The sequence below is a fragment of the Syngnathoides biaculeatus genome, chromosome 7, assembly GCF_019802595.1.
Source record: "Syngnathoides biaculeatus isolate LvHL_M chromosome 7, ASM1980259v1, whole genome shotgun sequence".
Taxonomy (NCBI): Eukaryota; Metazoa; Chordata; class Actinopteri; order Syngnathiformes; family Syngnathidae; genus Syngnathoides; species Syngnathoides biaculeatus.
Window position 1 is genome coordinate 29,880,800 of NC_084646.1, and position 12,117 is coordinate 29,892,916.

Consider the following 12,117-nt stretch of genomic DNA (forward strand, 5'->3'; position numbering starts at 1 on the left):
ATTGGTGTGATGAGGTGTGCTATAATAGGGACAGGGCGTTGAAGTGCTCTCTTATTTTGAAAGGCAGCATGTGCTCTGGCATTTATTCTGTTTTTTGTTCTTACCAACGCTATTACTGATATAAGGATTTGGGTGTTTTAAAACGTTCACGGTAAGAGGGAAAATGCAGTTGAAGTGTTGGTGGAAGATCTGAGAAACACAGGAACAAGGCTGCGTGCTTTACTTTGTAGCCACAGTTATCTAGTGGCTAGACGAGGTCACTTCCTTTTGTGTTTCTGACTTCTCAGTGTAAGGTAGGCATTTTGGTCTCCTCCACATATTTTCATTGCTTTGTTGTAAAAGGTGAATATAAATTACTTTAAAATGTCTGCAAAGCGGGTGTAGGTTAGGCACAGTGTTGAATGTGTTCCATCAATTTCAAACGTAAACTCGTTAGTTGGAGAAGAGGAGACATTGTCAAGGTCTGTGTGGTGACCATGTCTTTAATGTTGGAGAGCTTTAAGGGTCTTTGTGAAGAGTGCTCTGTGAACATTTGTGAAATTGTCTCCTTTGTTTGTAAGTGAGTTTAGGCAAGTTTTTTTTCATTCTTGTCATCTGTTTCGATGTAAATCATGTTATTTGTTTTGTGATATTTTTCTTTCCTCTTGTGTTTCTGATTTGTAAGTGTAAGAGCTTTGAGGGTCTTTGTGAAGAGAGTTCTGTGAACATTTGTGAATGTGTCTCCTTTATAATACAGAGAGAGGATTAAACCAGGTTGAGACCAGCCAACATGTGTGTCTTCTCATTCATCATACAAAAAAAATACACAATGCAGAATTAGACCCACTACAGTAGCATGAACGCAGCACTGCTAACGCTCGTCGAGCGGACAAGCGAGATTGAGAAAAAACACCTAGATTCGATTTTAACACAGCTAACCTTAACCATGAACTCCCTAAATACAAGCAGCACGTTAAATGCCCAACGAGGGCAAATACCACTCTAGATCATTGTTATACATCCATCAAAACGCATATTGTGCAATTCCTCATGCGCTTATTGGCTCCTCTTATCAGATATCACAGTGGGGACAGGGCCCTCTTCAATCGCACTAGAAATCAGCTGACTAAAAAAATTAACATTTCAAAGAGAGAGTATGCAGTTAAACTGGAAAAACATCTCGGTGCTAATGATTCCAAAACAATTTGGCACAGTCTACAATTGCTTACGAACTACAAGCCACGTTCAACCCCGGTAGAAAACAGGAGCAGGCTAGCCGACAACCTAAATAGCCTTTACTGCAGATTCGAAATAGATGCTTCCACACTACGCACCCACCAAGCTGCACCACCTTCCACTCCACCTTCCTCTCCACCATTTAGCATCCATGAAGGGGACATTAAACAGATCTTCAAACAACAAAAGATCAACAAAGCACCGGGCCCAGACCTTGTGTCCCTATCCTGCCTTAAACTCTGTGCAGACCAATTTGCTCCTGTCTTCGCAAAAATCTTCAACGGGTCTCTAGAACTGTGCGAAGTACCCCCCTGCCTCAAACGGTCCACCATTATACCGGTCCCCCAAAAAGCAGCAGTCTCAGGTCTTAATGACTACAGGCCTGTTGCCTTGGCAACTATGGTCATGAAGTCCTTTGAATGCCTTGTGCTGGAGCACCTCAAGAGCGTCACATGTCCCCAACTGGCCCCTCTGCAGTTTGCCTATCCAGCTAAAGTGTCTGCAGACAATACCGTCAACATTGGAATGCACTTCATCCTTGAAAAACTTGACAGCAAGGGTACCTATGTGAGGGTCCTGTTCGTGGACTTCAGCTCTGCGGTTAACACCATCATCCCTGAACTCCTCTCCTCCAAAGTTCTCCAGCTCACCATCTTGCCTGCCATCTCCAGGTGGATTTACGACTTCCTGACGGGCAGGACACAACAGGTGAGGCTGGGGAACACCACCTCATCCACACGTGCAATCAGCTCTTCTTACTCTACACGAACGACTGCACCTCGTGGCATCTGACTCTCAAACTCCTAAAGTTTGCAGATGACACCACGATCATCAGGCTCAACAAAAACGGCGACGAGTCTGGGTATCGACGGCAAGTGGCGAGACTGGAGCATAGTGTGATCAACACAACAAGGCGTTGAACACTAAAGACTGTGGAAATGACTGCGGACTTAAGGAGGAATCCTTCACCAGAGCTGACGCTGATGCTGTCCAACTGTCTTGTGTCAACCGTCGAGACCTTCAAGTTCTTGGGAATTATAGTCTCAGAGGACCTAAAGTTGGGGACGAACATCATCTCCATCTTCAAAAAAGCCCAGCAAAGGATATACATCTTGTGGCTTCTGAGGAAGCACAGCCTGTCACAAGATCTGCTGAGACAGTTGTTATGAGTGTGTGTATTTTTATTCTGTTCTCTTTATTTTAACACTCGTTCAACATTGGTGACTATTTGCCTTTGTGGCTCAACTACTCTGTTCTTGAAAGGCCATTTTGTGTTAGTTATTTTATCGCATTTGTGTTGTGTTGATGTGAGTGAGATTAAATTGTCAGAAACGTAATACAACTGCGTTGTCACATTTTACTAGTTTGAACAAAGGGGACGTTAGTCTAAATTCACAAACAAACAAAACACGGGGCTCATCCGGGATCGAATTCATTTGACATTCGAGACATCTGTTTAAAAACGTTTGTTAGTTTTTTTACATATTTGCAACTTAAACTGTGAAGCCAGTAAAATGGAGTTTAATTGTGAGCACTTTATTAGGTCTCCTACCCCACAATCAGTCTTTTTGCCCAAGTTTGATCTCTTGAAACGCGCTAGTTATTTCCAACTTGATGCCATACCTGCTATGAGAAAATTCCAAATTTTGAAAATTGTTCTGAATCATTGATGAGGAAATTTTTGTTCCTGATGTTTTGGCCTTGGTAAAAGAGGAAACTTCAGATATTTTGGAAGTAAAGAAACTGGAATTACAACTTCATCTCTGAAGTAAAGACATAGAATTTAGAAAATTGGAACTTGACAAAGAGATTGAATTTGAGAAACTTGAAAGGTCCTTTGATTCAGTTAGTTCACCATCTTTTGATATTACACGGTGTCCCAAAATGGGCCCTTCTTTCAATAAGAAAGAAGTTGATAAATACTTCCTCTACTTTGAGAAAGTTGCTGAAAACCTCAAGTGGTCTAAAGAGTCATGGATTTTGCGATTGCAAATCATTTTAACGGGAAAAGCTCAAGATGCATATTCGGCCCTTTCTGTCAAGCAAGACTATGATTTTGTCAAAAAGACCCTACTGGAAGCTTATGAGTTAGTGTCCGAAGCGTACCGTCAGAAATTTAGAAGTACTCAAAAACGGGACAATGAGAGCTTTGTAAAGTTTGCTAGGGAAAGGTAAACTTTCTTTGATAGGTGGTGTAGTTTGTGCCTATTGTAAGAAGCCCGGTTACTTGATTTCTGTTTACAAAAAGCTCAAATACAAAAATCAGACCACTAGTTCCCCAAATGCCTGTGCATGTATTGCAACTCAGCCTTCCTTGCCAGGTGGTTCTGAGGAGAGTTTTGGTTCTGACAATGAACTTTAGAGTCTGAAGTTCAGGAGAAATCTTTGCATTTTATTCACAATGGTTCGGTTTCATTTATGGGAGATATTTCTACCCCAAGGCCCGTAACTATTTTGAGGGACACTGGAGCTCTGCAATCTCTGATTGTGAAGGATGTATTACCTTTTTTCTGCAGAGTCATCAGCCAATTCAGATATTATGAAGAGTATAAGTGGCTGTTCTCTTGCTCCTTTGCTTTTTGTGAATTTTACTTCAGATCCGGTTTCTGACACCATCAAGGTTGGTGTTCTTGACTCTCTTCCAGTTCCGGGTGTTAATTTGTTAATTGGCAATGATCCTTTGGTGGCACAAGTTGGCACTGATCCTATTGTCACTGTTTCTCTGGAGTCTTCGCCCAGTACAGAGAAATTAGAGTGTGACTTTCCAGGTATTTTTCCATCTTATGCTGTGACTCGTTCATGTCAAAAGACATTTTTCTCAAAACTTGTTTGCCGAATACTTCCATTTGTGATTGATCAGATACATTTATGGTTCATTCTCTAGCCTAACAGGCTGATGACTTAAAAACAAAAATCGAGAAATCACAATGAATGACTTTTTTAACAATTTATTTGTGTGATACAGCTGCAAATAAGTATTTCAACACCTGTCTATCAGCTAGAAGTCTGACCCTCAAAGACCTGTTAATCCGCCTTTAAAAGTCCACCTCCACTCCATGAATTATCCTGAATTAGAGCCACCTGTGTGAAGTCCTAAGCTGCATAAAGACACATGTTCACCACATACAATCAGTAAGACTCAAACTTGTAACATGGCCAAGACCAAAGAGCTGTCCAAAGACACCAGAGACAAAATTGTACAACTCCACATGGCTGGAAAGGGCTACGGAAAAATTCCCAAGCAGACTGGTGAAAAAAAGGTCCACTGTTGGAGCAATCATTTAGAAAATGGAAGAAGCTAAACATGACTGGTAATCTCAATCGGAGTGGAGCCCCACGCAAGATATCACCTCATGGGGTCTCATTGATCCTTAGAAAGGTGAGGAATTAGCCTAGGACTACATGACAGGACTTGGTCAATGACCTGAAAAGAGCTGGGACCACCGTTTCCAAGGTGACTGTTGGTACTACACTAAGACATCATAGTCTGAAATCATGCATGGCATGGACGGTTCCCCTGCTTAAACCAGCACATGTCAAGGCTTGTCTTAAGTTTGCCAATTACCATTTGGATGATACAGAGGAGTCATGGGAGAAAGTTTTGTGACTTTTTTATTTTTTATGACTTTTTGGTCATAATTCTACTAACTGTGTTCGGAGGAAGATGAATGATGAGTTCCACCCCAAGAACACCATCCCTACTGTGAAGCATGGGGGTGATAGCATATGCTTTGGGAGTGTTTTTCTGCACATGGGACAGGACGACTGCACTGTATTAAGGAGATGATGACCGCGGCCATCTATTGTGACATTTTGGGTAACAACCTCTTTCCCTCAGTCAGAGTATTGAAGATGGGTCGTGGCTTGGTCTTTCAACACAACAATGACCCGAAGCACAGAGCCAGGAAAACCAAGGAGTGGCTCTGTAAGAAGTATAATCTCAAGGTTCTGGCGTGGCATAGCCAGTCTCCAGACCTAAACCCAATAGAAAATCTTTGGAAGGAGCTGAAACTCTGTTTCTCAGCGACAGCCCGGAAACATGTCTGATCTAGAGATCTGTGTGGAGGAGTTTGCCAAAATCCCTCCTGGAGTGTGTGCAATCCTGGTGAATAACTACAGGAAACTTTTGACCTCTGTAATTGCAAACAAAGGCTACTGTACCATATATCAACATTGTTTTTCTTAGGTGTTCAAATACTTGTTTGCAGCTGTATCACACAGATAAATGATTAAAAAAATCTTACATTGTGATTTCTGGATTTTTCTTTTTAGATTATCTCTCACAGTGGACATGCACCTCCGATGAAAATTTCAGACCCCTCCATGATTTCAAAGTGGGAGAACTTGCAATATAGCAGGGTGTTCAAATACTTATTTTCTTCACTGTATATATTGTCACGTCCCATCGGAAACGAGAGTCGAACCCAAATGCAGGAACTCAGAAGACGCAAGGTAGTTCAAGAAGAGACACGTTTATTATATGCAGAGGTCGGGGATCGAGCAGGCAGTCCGGTGCAGCAGCGGTAGTTGGGACGACGGGCGAAGAGAGTAGATGAGCGGACAGGCAGGAGTCGGTACATGGGAGACCAATCAACGCAGGCAGGCAGAAGTATCAAAGGAGTCAGGCTTACAAGGTTGGTCGGAGAACGGACGAAGGTCGGTACACACAGGTTCAATCAGGGATACCGGAGCACACGAATGGGACATGGAGATCATATGAACTGGCGCCGGCCAGTTGTCTTCGCGGTCATATAAATCCATAGCATAATCAGGCTGCATGAGGCGCAGGTGTGCACCTTCCAATCAGCGCACCTGCGCAGACACCCGCACAGCTCGTGCTGGAGCGGCAGTATCATGACAGTACCCCCCCCCCCTCAAAGGCACGGCTCCCAGACGTGCCTAAACGAAAAAACAGACAATAATTAACACAGGCAGGGGTGGGCGGAAGGGGGTCTGGAGGAGGGCACGCCCCCCCCCCGAACCCCAGACTGGTGGCCATCCAGGCCACCAAACACGAAGCGTCTGGGTGGACAGGTCAGGAGGACGACCCGGACGCCAAGCACCAGGCTCCCCATGGGGCGATTCGGGCGGACGACCTCTGTGAGGAACCAAACGAAGAAGCAGGCACCAGAACGAGGCAGGCCACTGCTCCGGACGAGACCCTCCCACGCCGTAGTTGCCAGATGACCAGGGATTGGTCACCACCGAGGCTTGGTCAGTAGGCAGCCGTGGATTGGTCACCAATGAGGCCAAGTCATGAAGCGGCTGGGAGCCATCTGGAGCGAATAGGATGATGGAGAGAAGGACCAGAGCCATGAGCGCCACCATCCCGAAGTGTCTCCAGCTCCGGGGTGGCTCATCAGAACTTCCCAGCTCCTGTCGGACAGGAACGCAAGAAGGCGGCGACCCCATCGCTAGCGCCACCTCCTGGACAGCATCGGGTGAACGTGAACGAGAGTCGGCAGAGAGTCAGTCGAAACTGACACGTGGGCGTGTCTCGGGAGCGGGTCATTTCCAACTGCCACGTGAACTCTGCTCGGAACAGCCAAAACCTCGACGTGGGAATGGCGAGGAGGCGGGTCAGTTTCCACAGCTACGTGCGCTTGGCGAGGTGGCGAGTCCGCACCCACTGCGACGTGCACTTGAGTTGGCAAGTCCGTTCCCACTGCGACGTGCACTTGGCAAGGGGGCGGGTCCGTTTCCACAGCTACGTGCGCTTGGCGAGGTGGCGAGTCCATTCCCACTGCGGCGTGCACTTGGCAAGGGGGCGGGTCGGATTCCACGGCAACGTGAACCTGAGCAGGCGGAGAGTCAGTCGAAACTGACACGTGGGTGTGTCTCGGGAGCGGGTCAGTTCCAACTGCCACGTGAACCTGCCTCAGCAGCGAGTCCGTCGCCGTTGCGACGTCAGCATAGCTCGGCTGGTTCGCTAATCCTTGCCGGACCTGGGCCGTGAGAGCCGCCAATTCCGCGCTCTGCCTCTCTATCTGCGCCCGCATTTCGCGACAGAACGCCTCGTGGTTTGGCGGCTCCTCCTCCCTCTGGGCTGGAAGCTTCGCCACCAGCTGCGGGTCCGCCGGTCTCACCGTTGCCGGCGAGGAGTGGGAGGATGGTGTCTTCGTTGCCGCGCAGCGAGAGACACCAGGGAGCGGCCGGCCGGGGCGTCTCCTCTGGCCGCCACGCGGAGGTCCCGGGTAGATGGCCAAGCGGGTTCCCTCGTACCGATTGGTGTACTTGGATCTACCGGGCGAAGTCGCTCGGGTGCTGGAAACGCGGGGAGGCGGAGCAAACTGACTGGGATGAAAAACCGGGCAAAGAGATTCAAAATCTAAGTCGGCACCCGGTCATACAAATCGTGGTCCTCCTCATATTCCGAAAAGTCAGAGTCCAGAAGAATATGAGGAGCCGGACGGGTCGTGTTCGGGACATATTCATACCTCGCTGGCGGAGCGTAAGACACGGAAGTGGAGGACATCAGGGAGCCTACCCGGATTGGAGAGGCTTGGTCCTCCGGCAGACGGTCTACCTTGCGTCGGTCCCGGCGACGCCGGGTCTTTCCTGCTGGGTCCTGTATTGGCCAGTTCGTTCTGTCACGTCCCATCGGAAACGAGAGTAGGACCCAAATGCAGGAACTCGGAAGACGCAAGGTAGTTCAAGAAGAGACACGTTTATTATATGCAGAGGTCGGGGATCGAGCAGGCAGTCCGGTGCAGCAGCGGTAGTTGGGACGACGGGCGAAGAGAGCAGATGAGCGGACAGGCAGGAGTCGGTACACGGGAGACCAATCAACGCAGGCAGAAGTATCAAAGGAGTCAGGCTTACAAGGTTGGTCAGAGAACGGACGAAGGTCGGTACACACAGGTTCAATCAGGGATACCGGAGCACACGAATGGGACATGAAGATCATACGAACTGGCGCCGGCCAGTTGTCATCGCGGTCATATAAATCCATGGCATGATCAGGCTGCATGAGGCGCAGGTGTGCCCAATCAGCGCACCTGCGCAGACACCCGCACAGCTCGTGCTGGAGCGGCAGGATCATGACATATACAGCATATATATAATACAGGCCCTATATTTGAAAGCAGTACATGTATGTATGTATGTATGTATGTATGTATGCATGCATCGGTATATATGATCTGAAACACACCAGCAAGTCAACTTCGAATGGCTCAATATCTTTTTTTTTTTCTAATTAAGGTTTTAGAGTGGTCAAGTCGAAGTCTGGATTTAAATCCAATCCCGACTTACTCCCAACGGTGGCACAACCTGTTATTAACTTCAGGGGGCTAATTACATTTTCACAGAGCGTGATAAAGGTTTGGAACTTTTTTTTTTTTGCCTTCATAAATGTAATTGTCATTTTAAAACTGCATTTTGTATTTCCTTGGGTTGTCTTTGAGTGATATTAAAATGATCTGATTTGATGATTTGAAATATTTGTGTGTGATAGACGTGACAGAAATCAGGAGGGGCGTATGTGTGTGTATATATATATATATATATATATATATATATATATATATATATATATACATACACACACACACACACACACACACACACATACAAACAGTATATGTATGTGTGTTTAAAAAAAAACACATCAAACACTATTCACACACACAAATAAATAAATACACAGTATAACAGTGACACCTACGGGCAATTTAGAGTCTTCAAATAATCTACCTTGCATGTATTTAGGATGCAGGGAAAGCAGACTGCAAGTGCACACATAACATAAAAGACAATACACCTCAGTGAAGATAAATTGTTATTTTCAAGTTGTGGGCACTGCAATTGGCTGTCAACCAGTTCAGGGTCTAGCCTGCCTCCTGCCCGATGACAGCTGGGATTGGCTCCAGCAATCCCATGACCCTTGTGAGGATAAGTGGCACAGAAGGTGGATGGATGGATGGAGTTGTGGGGATAGTCTTAGGCCATTTGCATGTGATACTTTTTTTTTTTTTTAAACCTCCTTTTTGGCTGTTAGGCCAGGCAGAATATTAGAATCTCTATTCCTTTTTTTGCCAGAGTTTTTATACTGTGGCTCTTTGTATTCTGATGGATATTAATTGAATTCAATGCGGAGAAGGAGTGGCTCTACTCTGAGCTCCTCCCGGATGACCGAAAAAAGAAAAATCCAGAAATCACAATGTATGATTTTTTAAATCATTTATTTGTGTGATACAGATGCAAATAAGTATTTCAACACCTGTCTATCAGCTAGAATTCTGACCCTCAAAGACCTGTTAGTCCACCTTGGAAAGTCCACCTCCACTCCATGTGTTATCCTGAATCAGATGCACCTGTGTGAGGTCGTTAGCTGCATAATGACGCCTGTCCACGCTTTACAATCAGTAAGACTCAAACTTTTAACATGGCCAAGACCAAAGAGCTGTCCAAAGACACCAGAGATAAAATTGTACAACTCCACATGGCTGCAAAGGGCGACGGAGAAATTGCAAAGGAGCTTGTTGAAAAAAGGTCCACTGTTGGAGCACTCATTAGAAAATGGAAGACGCTAAACATGACGGTCAATCTCAATCGGAGTGGAGGCCCATGCAAGATATCACCTTGTGGGGTCTCAATGATGCTTAGAAAGGTGAGGAATCAGCCCAGAATTACACGACAGGACTTGTTCAATGACCTGAAAAGAGCTGGGACCACCATTTCCAAGGTAAGACACTGAGACGTCATGGTCTGGTCTGCATGGCACGGAAGGTTCCCCTGCTTAAATCAACACATGTCAAGGCCCGTCTTAAGTTTGCCAATGAACATTAGGATGATACAGAGGAGTCATGGGAGAAAGTTTTGTGGTCAGGTCAGACCAAAGTAGAACTTTTGGGTCATAATTCTACTAGCCATGTTTGGAGGAAGACGAATGATGAGTTCCATCCCAAGAACACCATCCCTACTGTGAAGCATGGGGGTGGTAGCATCATGGTTTGGGTTTTTTTTCTACACATGGGACAGGACGACTGCAGTGTATTAAGTAGAGGATGACCGTGACCATGTATTGTGAGATTTTGGGGAACAACCGCTTTCCCTCAGTCAGAGCATGGCTGAGTCTTTCAACATGACAATGACCTGGAGCACACAGCCAGGAAAACCAATGAGTGGCTCCATAAGAAGTGTATCAATGTTCTGCCGTGGCCTAACCAGTCTCCAGACCTAAACCCAATAGAAAATCTTTGGAGGGAGCTAAAACTCTGTGGTTTTCAGCAACAGCCCAGAAACCTATCCGATCTAGAGAACATTTGTGTCGAGGACCAGGCCAAAATCCCTCCTGCAGTGTGTGCAAACCTAATGGACAACTACAGGAAACGTTTGACCTCTGTAATTGCAATCAAAGGCTACTGTACCAAATATTAACATTGGTTTTCTCAGGTGTTCAAATACTTATTTGCAGTTGTATCACACAAATAAATCATTAAAAAATCATACATTGTAATTTCTGGATTTTTCTTTTTAGATCTTTCTCACAGTGGACATGCACCTACAATGAAAATTTCAGACCCGTCCATTTTTTTCTAAGTGGGAGAACTTGCAATATAGTAAGGTGTTCAAATACTTATTTTCTTCACTCTATGTCATCAGGACCAACTGCCTTTTCATTTTTCATCCTTTGTAGTGCCATTTGAACTTGCCCCTTGCTCATCATTGCCACTTCCTGGCATTTCACACTTGTATCTTATATTCTTCCTTTGCTCTCATTTTCTTCATTCATCAACTTATATTCAGCACACTACTGGCACCAGCCAACACATTTCAATCTCTATCCTTAATCACCCTTACCTCTGTCTGGCCAACCCGTAGAGATCCTTTTCTCCTTCTTTCGTGTTTAACATGGTGTGCATGTCATCATATGCCTCTTGTTTATCCTTCACCACCTCTACCTTTGTGCTATGTCACATCTCAATGTATTCCTTTCGCCCCTCCTCAGTCCTCTCACTGTCCCACTTCTTCATTGCTAATCTCTTTCTTTGTATGACTTCTTGTATTTTGGGGATCCACCACCAGGTCTCCTTCTTCCCTTTCTTACCAGAAGACACGCCAAGTACTCTCCTGCCTGTCTCTCTGATCACCTTTGCTATAGTAGTCCAGTCTTCCAGGAGATCCTCCTGTCCATTGAGAGCCTGTCTCACCTCTTTCCAGAAGGCAGCGCAGCATTCTTCCTTTCTGAGCTTCCACCACCTGGTTCTCTGCTCTACCTTTGTCTTCTCTATTTTCCTACCCACCAACAGAGTCGTCCTACAAGCCACCATCCTGTGTCGAGCTACAATCTCCCCTACCACCACTTTGCAGTCAGTAACCTCCTACAGATTACAACATCTGCACACAATATAATCCACCTGCGTGCTTCAATCTCTGCTCTTGTAGGTCACTATATGTTCCTGCCTCTTCTGGAAAAAGGGTTCACCACTGCCATTTCCATCCTATTTGCAAAGTCCGCCACCATCTGTCCCTTAAAGTTCCTTTCCTGTATGCTGTGCTTACTCATCACTTCTTCATCGCCCCTATTTCCTTCACCAACATTTCCATTACAATCTGCACCAATCACAACTCTCTCTCTGTCTGGGATGCTCAGAACTACTTAATCTAGTTCCTTCCAGAATTTGTCTTTCAACTCTCGGTCACATCCTTGTTGTGGGGCATAACCGCTCATCACATTATCCATAACACCCTCAATTTCAAATTTCAGCCTCATCACTCTACACCAGTGATTTTCAACCACTGTGCCGCGGCACACTAGTGTGCCGTGAGAGATCGTCAGATGTGCCATGAGAAATTATCCAACATCACTTTTTTTTTTATTAACATTTATTAATAATTTTCTGCAAATATTATGTCATTGTTCAGTGTCCGTGCTGTAAAGGCGAGCAGAGTAATGTA

The 12,117-nt window shown here is 45.6% G+C and overlaps 1 protein-coding gene across 2 annotated transcripts in view; it reads left to right on the forward strand.

Moving 5' to 3' along the window:
- The first annotated feature begins 151 nt into the window (after window positions 1–151).
- The window catches only part of LOC133503034 (regulator of G-protein signaling 5-like), a 61,886-nt gene continuing 49,920 nt past the window's right edge, over window positions 152–12,117 (forward strand). For both annotated transcript variants that reach the window (XM_061824139.1, XM_061824138.1), the window contains exons 1-2: window positions 152–293; window positions 8,419–8,537. The gene's annotated coding sequence lies outside the window, so the exon portion shown is untranslated. The remainder of the gene's footprint in view (window positions 294–8,418; window positions 8,538–12,117) is intronic.